Below are 11,095 nucleotides of genomic sequence, written 5' to 3'. Positions count from 1 at the left end.
CAAGTTTCACTAAATTAGAAACAATTATGCTTTTTACAGCTGCATTAAGCGTTTGTTCTTCTCCGGTTTGCGTAACTTTGTTTTTATATGTTAAATTGCACCAACGTTGCTTGAAGAATGTAGATCAAAACTAATTTTGTTTATTCATTCGAATGAACCTTTCGTAAGAAATTCTATTTTAATTATTTATTTCTTGTAAACGAGCAACAGCGCTAAAAATTTTCACTCAAAAATGATATTATTTGTGGGAGAAAAATCAATGTTTAAATGAGAAAAGTAATCCGTATTGCTTCAACATAATTTAAATATTTTATTTCAAAGCTATTTTAGAGCTGTTTTTTTTTCTTTCTGCCTTGGGGATACCAAAAAAAAAAAATAGACATTTGATTTTCTCAAATTTGTAGAGTTATATATCCTATGGTGGAACAAGATAGCAGTAAATAAAAATTTTAAACTACATGATAAAAGAATGACAAAAAGCAAACTGGTTCCGCCCGGGATCGAACCGGGGACCTTCTGCGTGTAAAGCAGACGTGATAACCACTACACCACGGAACCACACATTCTCCATCGAGTTTGTGCTATATATAGCTGACTTAGCTTAAAACTGCAATCGCACGTTATTATTTGCGGAGACCGGGGAAACTGTTCGAAACTACGTCAGCTCAGAGAAGTGATAACAGATGTACGTTGAAGGAAGATCAATGAATCGTAATGCAGTTTAAAACAACGCTTAAAGTTTTTCTTTAAATAGTATTAGTTACAGTTATTTTTAATTAGACTTTGACATGTCTTTGGACAGACCTCTATTTCCAATTCACGGCTCAGCAAATTTTTTTCTTTTTTTTCCCTAGTTGTTTTATTTCGTCCTTCCATTTTTACTTTACTTCATCATTGCAAATGTTACCTTCCTTTAACTAACTTTATTTTCTTAATGTTAAAAAAATAATTCCACTTGTTTGTGTCCACGTCTCCTTTTTAAAGCCGCTTCAAAAATGATGTAATTTTTTAATACATATTTATGTTTGCAGTTAATTATATCCCTCGTTTATTTATTTATTTTTTATATTTAATTTGCCAATATTTTTAATATGAAATTTTAAGAAAAATGCTTTACCGATGGGTATCAAAATAGATAGTTCGGTTCGGTAAAGAAATCAAAACTTCGTTTTTTTTTTCGATATTTCTTTTAATTAAAATGATTAGTTTATCTTATTTTATTTTATTTTAATTTTTTATTATTATTCTTATTTTATTTTTATTTAATTTTTATTGTTATTATTATTTTATTTTATTTTAATTTTTATTATCATTATTATTTTCTTTTTTTTAAAAGAATTTTATGCTCCCCCAAACCATTCCCCTTCTTCACCCGCTTTTGTTAAAGTGGGTGGGCTGTGCGGGAGAGCGTAAACTGTACCCTCACCTCCGAAAGTAAAGGAGCTTTGTCGCCCCCTCAATTTTCAGAATTTAAAATTAATGAGCTGTTGAAATTTTTTTTTTCGAGGTGTATTAATTAACTTCATGGAAAAAAAAAACAATTCTAAATAAACGGACTTTTTACGTGTTATTTCATAAGAATGGAAGAGTGAATTCTACGGTGGCACTCCGCTTTGGTTTTGAGGCCATAACGCAGAATTTTTAGACGTAATTTGATCATTAAGGTTAAAATTCGATTCCCAAAAAAAGCATTAAAAAACTAGAAGTTTCGTCCAGAACTAAACGAGCCTGCTTTCCCGTGTACACCAATATCGACTTCCTTGTATCTGACCAAAATTAGCTAAAATTGCAAATTATTTAAAACGTAAACATTTTAACCTGATTTCTAGAAATAAAGTACGTTTCGCTCATCTGAAGAAATAGATGCGTAAAAAAATAAATAAACGAACAAATAAAGTATTATCACCTTTCAAACAAAGGAGCTAATATATTATTTTTCAATAAAAAAAATCTTCAATCGCTTTCAAAAAGAAATATACATAATAAGCTCATTAAAACGAATACATTATTATCTCTTTATCTTCTTTACTAAAAATAAAGTTGAAAGTCTCTCTGTCCGGAGGATGTATGTAGGATGTCTGGATCTCTGTGACGCGCATAGCGCCTAGACCGTTCGGCCGATTTTCATGAAATTTGGCACAAAGTTTGTAGCATGGGGGAGTGCACCTCGAAGCGATTTTTCGAAAATTCGATGTTTTGCTTTTTCTATTCCAATTTTAAGAACAAAAATATCATAAGATGGACGAGTAAATTACGAAATTATCATAACGTGGAACCGTAACATGGGTACAAGCCAATTGGCGAGAAAATTCACCATACATTACTTGTAAATATACAGGAGAACCAAAAGGCCTTTTAATTTTTCGATTACGGGCATAGCTGTGAGGGTACCACTAATTACTAAATATATAGCAGATAGTCTCTCTGTCGGGATTTCTGTCTGTCAGGAGCTCTGTCTGTCAGGAGCTCTGTCTGTCAGCGTCTCTCTCTGTCCGGATCTCTGTCTGTCAGGATCTCTGACGCGCATAGCGCCTAGACCGTTAAGCCGATTTTCATGAAATTTGGCACAAAGTTAGTTTGTAGCATGGGGGTGTGCACCTCGAAGCGATTTTTCAAAAATTCGATGAGGTTCTTTTTCTATTCCAATTTTAAGACCATTTTTCATATAAATTTGATAATATGGGGAAGAATGTGTTTATCTTTCTTCTTCTTTATCTTTACTAATAATAAACATGGAAGTTTCTCTGTCCGGATCTCTCTCTGTCCGGATTTCTGTCTGTCTGTCAGTAACTCTGTGACGCGCATAGCGCCTAGATCGTTCGGCCGATTTTCATGAAATTTGGCACAGAATTAGTTTATAGCATGGGGGTGTGCACCTCGAAGCGATTTTTCGAAAATTCGATTTTCTTCTTTTTCTATTCCAATTTTAAGCCCATTTTTCATATAAATTTGATAATATGGGGAAGAATTTGTTTTCTTTATCTTTATCTTTATCTTTATCTTTACTAATAATAAAGCTGAAAGTCTCTCTGTCTGGATCTCTGTCTGTCTGTCTGGATCTCTGTGACGCGCATAGTGCCTAGACTGCTCCTCCGATTTTCATGAAATTTGGCACAAAGTTTGTAGCATGGGGGAGTGCACCTCGAAGCGATTTTTCGAAAATTCGATGTTTTGCTTTTTCTATTCCAATTTTAAGAACAAAAATATCATAAGATGGACGAGTAAATTACGAAATTATCATAACGTGGAACCGCAACATGGGTACAAGCCAATTGGCGAGAAAATTCACCATACATTACTTGTAAATATACAGGAGCACCAAAAGGCCTTTTAATTTTTCGATTACGGGCATAGCTGTGACGGTACCACTAATTACTAAATATATAGCAGATAGTCTCTCTGTCGGGATTTCTGTCTGTCAGGAGCTCTGTCTGTCAGGAGCTCTGTCTGTCAGGAGCTCTGTCTGTCAGCATCTCTCTCTGTCCGGATCTCTGTCTGTCAGGATCTCTGACGCTCATAGCGCCTAGACCGTTAGGCCGATTTTCATGAAATTTGGCACAAAGTTAGTTTGTAGCATGGGGGTGTGCACCTCGAAGCGATTTTTCAAAAATTCGATGAGGTTCTTTTTCTATTCCAATTTTAAGACCATTTTTCATATAAATTTGATAGTGGGAAGAATGTGTTTATCTTTCTTCCTCTTTATCTTTACTAATAATAAACATGGAAGTTTCTCTGTCTGGATCTCTCTCTCTGTCCGGATCTCTCTCTGTCCGGATTTCTGTCTGTCTGTCAGTAACTCTGTGACGCGCATAGCGCCTAGATCGTTCGGACCGATTTTCATGAAATTTGGCACAGAATTAGTTTATAGCATGGGGGTGTGCACCTCGAAGCGATTTTTCGAAAATTCGATTTTCTTCTTTTTCTATTCCAATTTTAAGCCCATTTTTCGTATAAATTTGATAATATGGGGAAGAATTTGTTTTCTTTATCTTTATCTTTACTAATAATAAAGCTGAAAGTCTCTCTGTCTGGATCTCTGTGACGCGCACATTGCCTAGACTGCTCCTCCGATTTTCATGAAATTGGGCACAAAACTAGTTTGTAGCATGGGAGTTTGCACCTCGAAGCGATTTTTCGAAAATTCGATGTAGTTCTTTTTCTATTCCAATTTTAAGAACAAAATTATCATAGGATGGACGTGTAAATTACGAAATTATCGTAACGTGGAACCGTAACATGGGCACAAGCCAATTGGCGAGATACGAAATTATCATAACGTGGAACCGTAACATGTGTACAAGGCAATTGGAGAGAAAATTCGATACACAGGCGAACCAAAAGACCTTTTAATTTTTCTATTACGGGCAAAGCCGTGCGGGTACCACTATAGTAAATAAAAGTAAGGTTTCAAAGAAATTCTGGAAGGAAGTCCGTGGCGGACGTGTGTCCAGGAGACCCCATAGCACCTACAGCCTTGAAATTTTGTACAAAATTACTTCGAGCCTCTGGGGTGTGCTGGGGTTTTAATTTTCTTTTAATTTGAATTATTTTTTTTAATTAATTTTTTAAGCTCAAATTTCGCATAAATTGCCTATTATTGCCTATTAAAAGAGTGAAAATTACTTGCACATATTAATATTATATATCGTTGGAATGGGTAGAATTTTGCGCGTTCTACGCAATTTGTTTCAATGCTCTAACTTAAAAAAGGCGGGAGTTATTTGCGTTTTTAGCTCGAACTCTTTTAAGTTTAGCTAAAATTTAGGCACTACTTTCTTCATTAAATCTATCCGTAAAAAGCAAAGGAATTGCCCTACAGTTTGACACCACTGAAGAGAGCGGCTTTTTTTAGTCAGATCTAACTCGACCTAAGGTCGAAAAACTGAGCTTCTATCTCCAAATGAAAAAAAGTTACTAGTCGTTTTAAAAATAAAGTTCGAATAATCCTCATCTTCATTAAAATTACTGATGTTTTATTTGGCGTTGCCATAGTTACGTCTTTTTGATTTGCATGTTTCTTCCTTCCCTTATTCACAAATTTTAAGGTTTTCGATTTTAACGGAAAATCTTAGGCTCAACTCATTTCAAGCCCCGAGCTAAAGAGCATAATATATTACTGAGGCCATGAATATACAAAACTGCAGTTTCGCAATGCTCAGGAGCCCCTTAGCCCTTACGGCTCTGCAAGTTGGTGCAAGTTATTTTGAAACCCGGGGAAGGGGTGCTTTTTGATCCAAAGGGAGCTCATAATTTGTTTTTAATCTGTTTCTTTTTAACTGACTATTTTAATTTTTGCGAATTAAATAAGATTGCCAAGCAATCTTCGGAGGTTGGTCAGGGCTAGCGAGCAGATGGCAGAGCCCCCTAGTATTTAAAAATTCGTTTGTTTTTCCCCTGTTGCCAAAAATGAATTTAAAAAAAAAAGAGCAAATGTACTTTCAAAAGCAAATAAAAACCATTTAAATGTCAACTTAAAAGAAAAAATAGCTTTATCAAAAAAAAAAAAAAACGGCTGCACTTATCTTTATTTAAAACATAAAGCACTCCGAATATCTCCGCAAACACTGAATACATAAATTAAAACTACAGAGTGAAAATGAAAACAAATTATATCAACGATAGTTATTTCACAGTAAAGACCATGGCTGCGGAGTTAGAGTCGGAGTCAATCTCATTTTTGGGTCAGCGAGTCAGAGTCGGGAGTCGAAGGTTTTTCATTCAAAGACTCGGAGTCAAAATCGGTCATTTTCCTTAAAGTCCGTATCTTCGCTAATGTTTGCGGGGTCGGAGTCGGACTTATTTTGGGATAAAGGAGTCGGAGTAGGAGTCAAAGACTTTAAATTTCAAAGAGTCGGAGTCAATCATTTTTCCTCGTTGTCTAAATTTTTGCCAAAGCTACGGAGTCAAAGTTGGAGTCGGGGAGTCACAGTCCGACTTTTTTTCGTGTACAGGAGTCGGAGCCGAATTATTACTGGAGAGCCAACAGTCATAACATATTGATGCTGCTCCCTAGCAAATATCCTCACAAGTTTTGGAGCATCAGTCGAGCTTCGGTTTAGCATGCAGAAAGAATAATCTGTTTTCTACCAAGTCGAGTAAATTTTGAGTTGAACGTTTTGAACCTTATTGTGAATAAATAATACGTAGTTAAGAAAGAACAAATATATGAAAATTAGCAGAATTGTATAATTTTTTGAGAATTGTATTTGTATGAACTGAAAGTTATTAACTTTTTTTGCACGTTAAAAATAAATTTAAACTTGGCGACGGGGCAAGTTTATGCGTTGACGGCTGAGTCACCTTTACGCACGTTCTTACTGTGTCTTACTTCTAAACGTGCCCCGGAGCTTTTTTCGCTCCGAACTGCCTCAAAACTTTTTAGTATTTTCAGGCTATTTAGTTTTGAAAATCACCATTTAATTTTTAATTGAGTTACACATTTGTATCTTATAGCTTTCACTCATATGCCTTCACTGTCTTCATGCCCCCTCAACTTCAACTATTTAGTCTGTAATGAATTTGCTTTATTTTAGCGATGGTAAGACATTATGTTCAAAACACTAACAGAACCACGTTAGGTGTCAAAATAAATATGCGTAAACGCGCCCCGTATCCGGGGCAAGTTTACGCAACCGACTTGGACTCATAAATGATTTTTTTTAACGGTTAAAAACACAAGCTGGGCAACAACTGAATTCAAATTTTGACTCCATTAACTGCTTCACAAAACCGCTGTGTCTAAAATTTCCCAAGTTAAAACATAAAAATGAGAAAATTCGTTGAAAAAAAACCGCGTAAACGTGCCCCGGTCTACCCTGCAAATTTACTGTCAAAAATTTAAAATAATGTTCCAATGCAAGTTTTATTATGAAATGTACCTCTGTTCATTCTTTATGCACCGCAGTTTTCAGAATAAATATACAACTTGTTCATTTCTTCTTCCTTTCGGTGCTTAATTGCACAGGTTTATTTTGATGCGGACTACAATCTGAGTGCTTTGCCTCCCTTACGCATGATCAGGGGTGCCCATCCCCCCCAAGCTCAATGGCGCAAAATCCCCCCCCCCCCAAAACTTTTCTCGCTTTTGAATAAGGTTAAAGGTAACACTCTTTCGAGTTTCTAATTCCCAGGAAAACTAACGCGAGGAGGGGGGGGGGGTAACGCTAACTACTGTCATCTGAACCGAAATATCGTTGGATTGTTGACACGTATCACCTCATAAAACTTACAAAATGACTCTTGAGTAAAAAAGTTTAGTTTTTTTTTCAAACGTAAATAAAAAAAATACAGAGAGTGGATCCCCCCTTCTGGTTTGGGATAAAGTCATTACTGTATGTAAGCAAGTTGAACCTTGTCGGAAGTATAATATTCAGTCAGATAGGGGGTCGGAAAAATTTTGAAATTGTAGTTATAAAAACACAGTTTTAGACATTAATTGGGAAGGTTTGTTGCATTGATTGGAACGATTCGGTGGTCCCTCCCCGGTATTTTTTTTCGAAATTGAAATATCAAAAAAGTACTTGTAGATACTTTTCTGTTATGTAAAAGAGGTGGGTTCGGGGACTCTCCCCTGAAACGTTTTCAAAATAGTAGTTCATAAAAACGGCGATTTCAGGCTATCTATGGTTAGGGGACAGACATTTTTCGGAATTTGGAGCTCTAAAATCGCACTTGCAGCCGCCCTTCGTGACGTTAAAGAAAGGAGTTTTCGGAAGCACTCCCCAGAAATTTTTTTCGAGATTACAGCCTGAAAACCAAATTTAAGACGATCTTTAATGATTTTGATGAGAGTGGGGAAGGGAGAGGGGCGCTCCACTTAAATGTTCCACTTAAATGCTGTTGATTAAGAAACGCAATTTTGATAGATCTTTGGTAATGTTAAAGGAAGGAGAAGTACGGTGGCATTCCCCCGGCATTTTTTCGAAATTGAAACTCCAAAAAGGCAATTGCAGATATAGTACAGTGCAATTAGACATGAACCTCAACATCCAAAGTAAAAGTTTCCTGTCAACTCCAAATTGTTGTATACTGTCCACATATTGTTTGGTAAAAAGTTACACCGTTTTCAGCGTCGGGTTTTGGGGGGAGGGGGGGGAAGAAGTTGGTAAATTAGTAGTTTTTATCAGTTTTTCCGAAATATTTAGAAAACTATAGTGTTTAGCGCGAAAAGTGCAATATACAAAATAAGCTACACTAAATTACGAACAAAATGGTCCTAAACATTATTTTGTTAAGTGAACGATTCCAGAGTTACGGCGGGTGTAAAGTAGAAAATTTTCGCATTTTTAAGATTTTCTCGGGAAGTGCAATTCTAACTACTACGTAAACAGAAATAACTAAATAATTTTATTAAAAAGTAATGTTGTACAATCGTATTCTAGTCAAAAAGAAACTAAGAGGCACCACACGGGGTTAGAAACGTAGAAATACTGGGAACGAGAACCGGTTTTCTGCAATTTGCGTGAACTGTGATAAAGCAATTGAAGTTAGACTACTAGCTTCAAAAAAGATTGAGAACAAAACATTCAGAGATACTCTTGAAAAGAAAGTTAGCTGTTCAGTCTCTAGCCTCTATTACCAAGTCTATAATAATTAACAACACCACTGTATGTGTGAACACTAATACCAGGGGTGTTTGTGATCCGAAACTTCAGAAATTTCCAAAACTTATGGGTTGACAACACATTCTAAAACTGAAAAATTATTTCAAAAAATAAAAAATAAATAAACTTTAAAAATAATTTTCATTAATGATTTAAATGATTTTTGTATGCATATTTGAAGAGTTTTTACTGGGGAGGGAGAAGGGTCTAGCTTCATAGTTTCAGGAAATTTCACACTGCCTTCAAAAAATTTTACTTGAGTCCACGTGCACCCCTGCCTAATACTCTCTCACATCGGATGGTGTGCACTGTAAGAAAATATGAGAGACTTTAAGAAATACTGTCGAACCCGCTTAAGTGAATAGCCATTTTGCCACGAAAAAATATTCTAATAAGCGGGATATTCCAAAAACCGGGATAAAAATAACACATTACATTGGTTTGGTACATTGAAAATGTATTATATTAAGCGGGATATTCTTTTAACCGATATTCTAATAAACGGGCTTGACTATTTTAATTCGAATTACGTGCATATCATCCACCCTTGTTCGACGAATCTGGCTTGATACGGAAGGGGAGCAAATCTCCAATGGTGTCTGTTGTGGTTCCAGATTCAAATGAATCATCGATCACCCCTTATTTAGAAAAAGCGTCCTATATCATTAATGAAGATCACCTTCTTCATCGTGTTTTCTGACGTTTCCCAGCTACCTTCAGACAGATTTGCGAGCAATACATAAATTACGTTAATTGCTCATTATAGGCCAGCAACTTGTTTTTGATGAATACGAGCAAGGAACCACAAAAGATGAAGAACAATTATGTAGATCACGTTCTACGACTAACATTGAAGTCAAAGTTGAAGACTCAATCGATGTAACTATCAACCAACGTGAATTTCTAGCTAACACTAAGAACAAAATGGGCCTAATTTCTCTCCTGACAATGTACTTGCAAAGAGGCGGTTGCACAGTTCACCAAGCATCGGGTGACGATGACTTATAGTTTTAACAGCGATTGATAAAGCTAAGAATGGAGTTGAAGCTTGTGTGATCGGTGATGACATGAACTTAGTAGTCCTGTTGAATGTTCACACACCATCAGAAAACAAACTGAAAATGGTGGTACCAAAGAAAGGCAATCAGCAGGAAAAGGTATGCACTGTTTCGGACATTCAGCGAAGCATTGGAGACATGAAGGGTGTACTCTTTGCAATATACGCCTTCACAGGATGTGACAATGTACCATCTTTCTACAAGAAGGGAAACATTTCACCGTATAGGAAAGTGTAAGCCAACAACGCTCTTCGTACGAAGCTTTTTAAGTCCTTAACGATTCCAAAGCTGACCCCAGTGCGGTGGCTGACACAGGAAAGTATTTCTTTCTTGCGATGTTTGGAGCAAAGAATACTGAAGATCTAGATAGTTTTCGCTACCAGTGTAACTTGCAGGCTATTGCAACGCAGCCCATTCATTGTTCAAGTTGGCTTACCCTTACTTCTACAGTTACCAGGCAGCATTCATACAGTGGCTCCCAAAAGTCTTCGTACACCTGCGACTTTCAACGAAATAGGCCCCAAATCATTGGTTAGAATTAATATTTCGGAATAGGTATTTAATTATAAGATCTATGATCAATTTTTAACAAAACTGCATGAAAAGTTTTCAAAAAATATTAAAACTTAATTTTTTAAAAATCAAAAACCGAAAAGTGCCGGAAATTTTATCTCACAAAAGTCTTTGTACACTTTATAAAATGTCTATATATTAATGAATAATCTAACTTTTGATTAAGTTATTAATTAGTAGAATATCATACAGTATTCATAACACCTTTTAAACGTCTGGGAATAGATTTCATTCTTTTTCTTTCTTTTTTTAGCGTAATTTCTGAGTAAGTGTTCTACCACACTTCGGGTATTACTATTTCTAGCTCTATTTTCGTTTTAAAGCCCTATTTTCGTAATCTAGCCTCCAGATATCTCTAAATACGTTACATTAAGTTACAATCTGGAGATTGAGGTGGTATTTTCTAAACTTTAGGACAATTTTCGAGGCACTAGACGCAAACGTTGAAAACCGTGTGCTTCTTATCGTTATTTTGATAAAAAACAAAGTTGTTTCCAATAACCAAATTTTTGGCTAAGAGTTCAAAATTGGTTTTTAAAATATTTAAAGGAACAGCATGATTCATTATTTCATCAAAAAATTACAAACTATCAAGTCCTGATGCTGATATGCACACTCACACTAAAACACCTTCACCGTCCTGATTAATTGATCCAAATAAGTTCTTAAGATTAAGTTCCTAATTTTTTCTTCTACTTACAGTTATACAACAATTCAACCAAAAATGTTGAATTAATTTCCATGTGTAAGTAAGACGTGATTCTAAAACGTTTTTAGCTTATTTATCATTGATTTTGAGACGAAAAGCGTAAGCTTTCTGTTTTTTCGAACGACCAAGAAAATTTCTGCGGGAAGAGATCC

At 35.6% G+C, this 11,095-nt stretch overlaps 1 non-coding gene across 1 annotated transcript; it reads right to left on the bottom strand.

Annotated features, from left to right (window-relative positions):
• Positions 1–485: 485 nt before the first annotated feature.
• On the bottom strand, positions 486–558 carry Trnav-uac (transfer RNA valine (anticodon UAC)). The gene has a single exon. It is a non-coding gene; the product is annotated as a tRNA-Val (tRNA).
• Positions 559–11,095: the final 10,537 nt, after the last annotated feature.

The sequence above is a fragment of the Uloborus diversus genome, chromosome 9 (genome assembly GCF_026930045.1).
Source record: "Uloborus diversus isolate 005 chromosome 9, Udiv.v.3.1, whole genome shotgun sequence".
In the NCBI taxonomy this organism is placed as follows: domain Eukaryota; kingdom Metazoa; phylum Arthropoda; class Arachnida; order Araneae; family Uloboridae; genus Uloborus; species Uloborus diversus.
The sequence above is the reverse complement of the archived record's forward strand: the minus strand, read 5'-3'. Positions and strand labels throughout refer to the sequence as shown.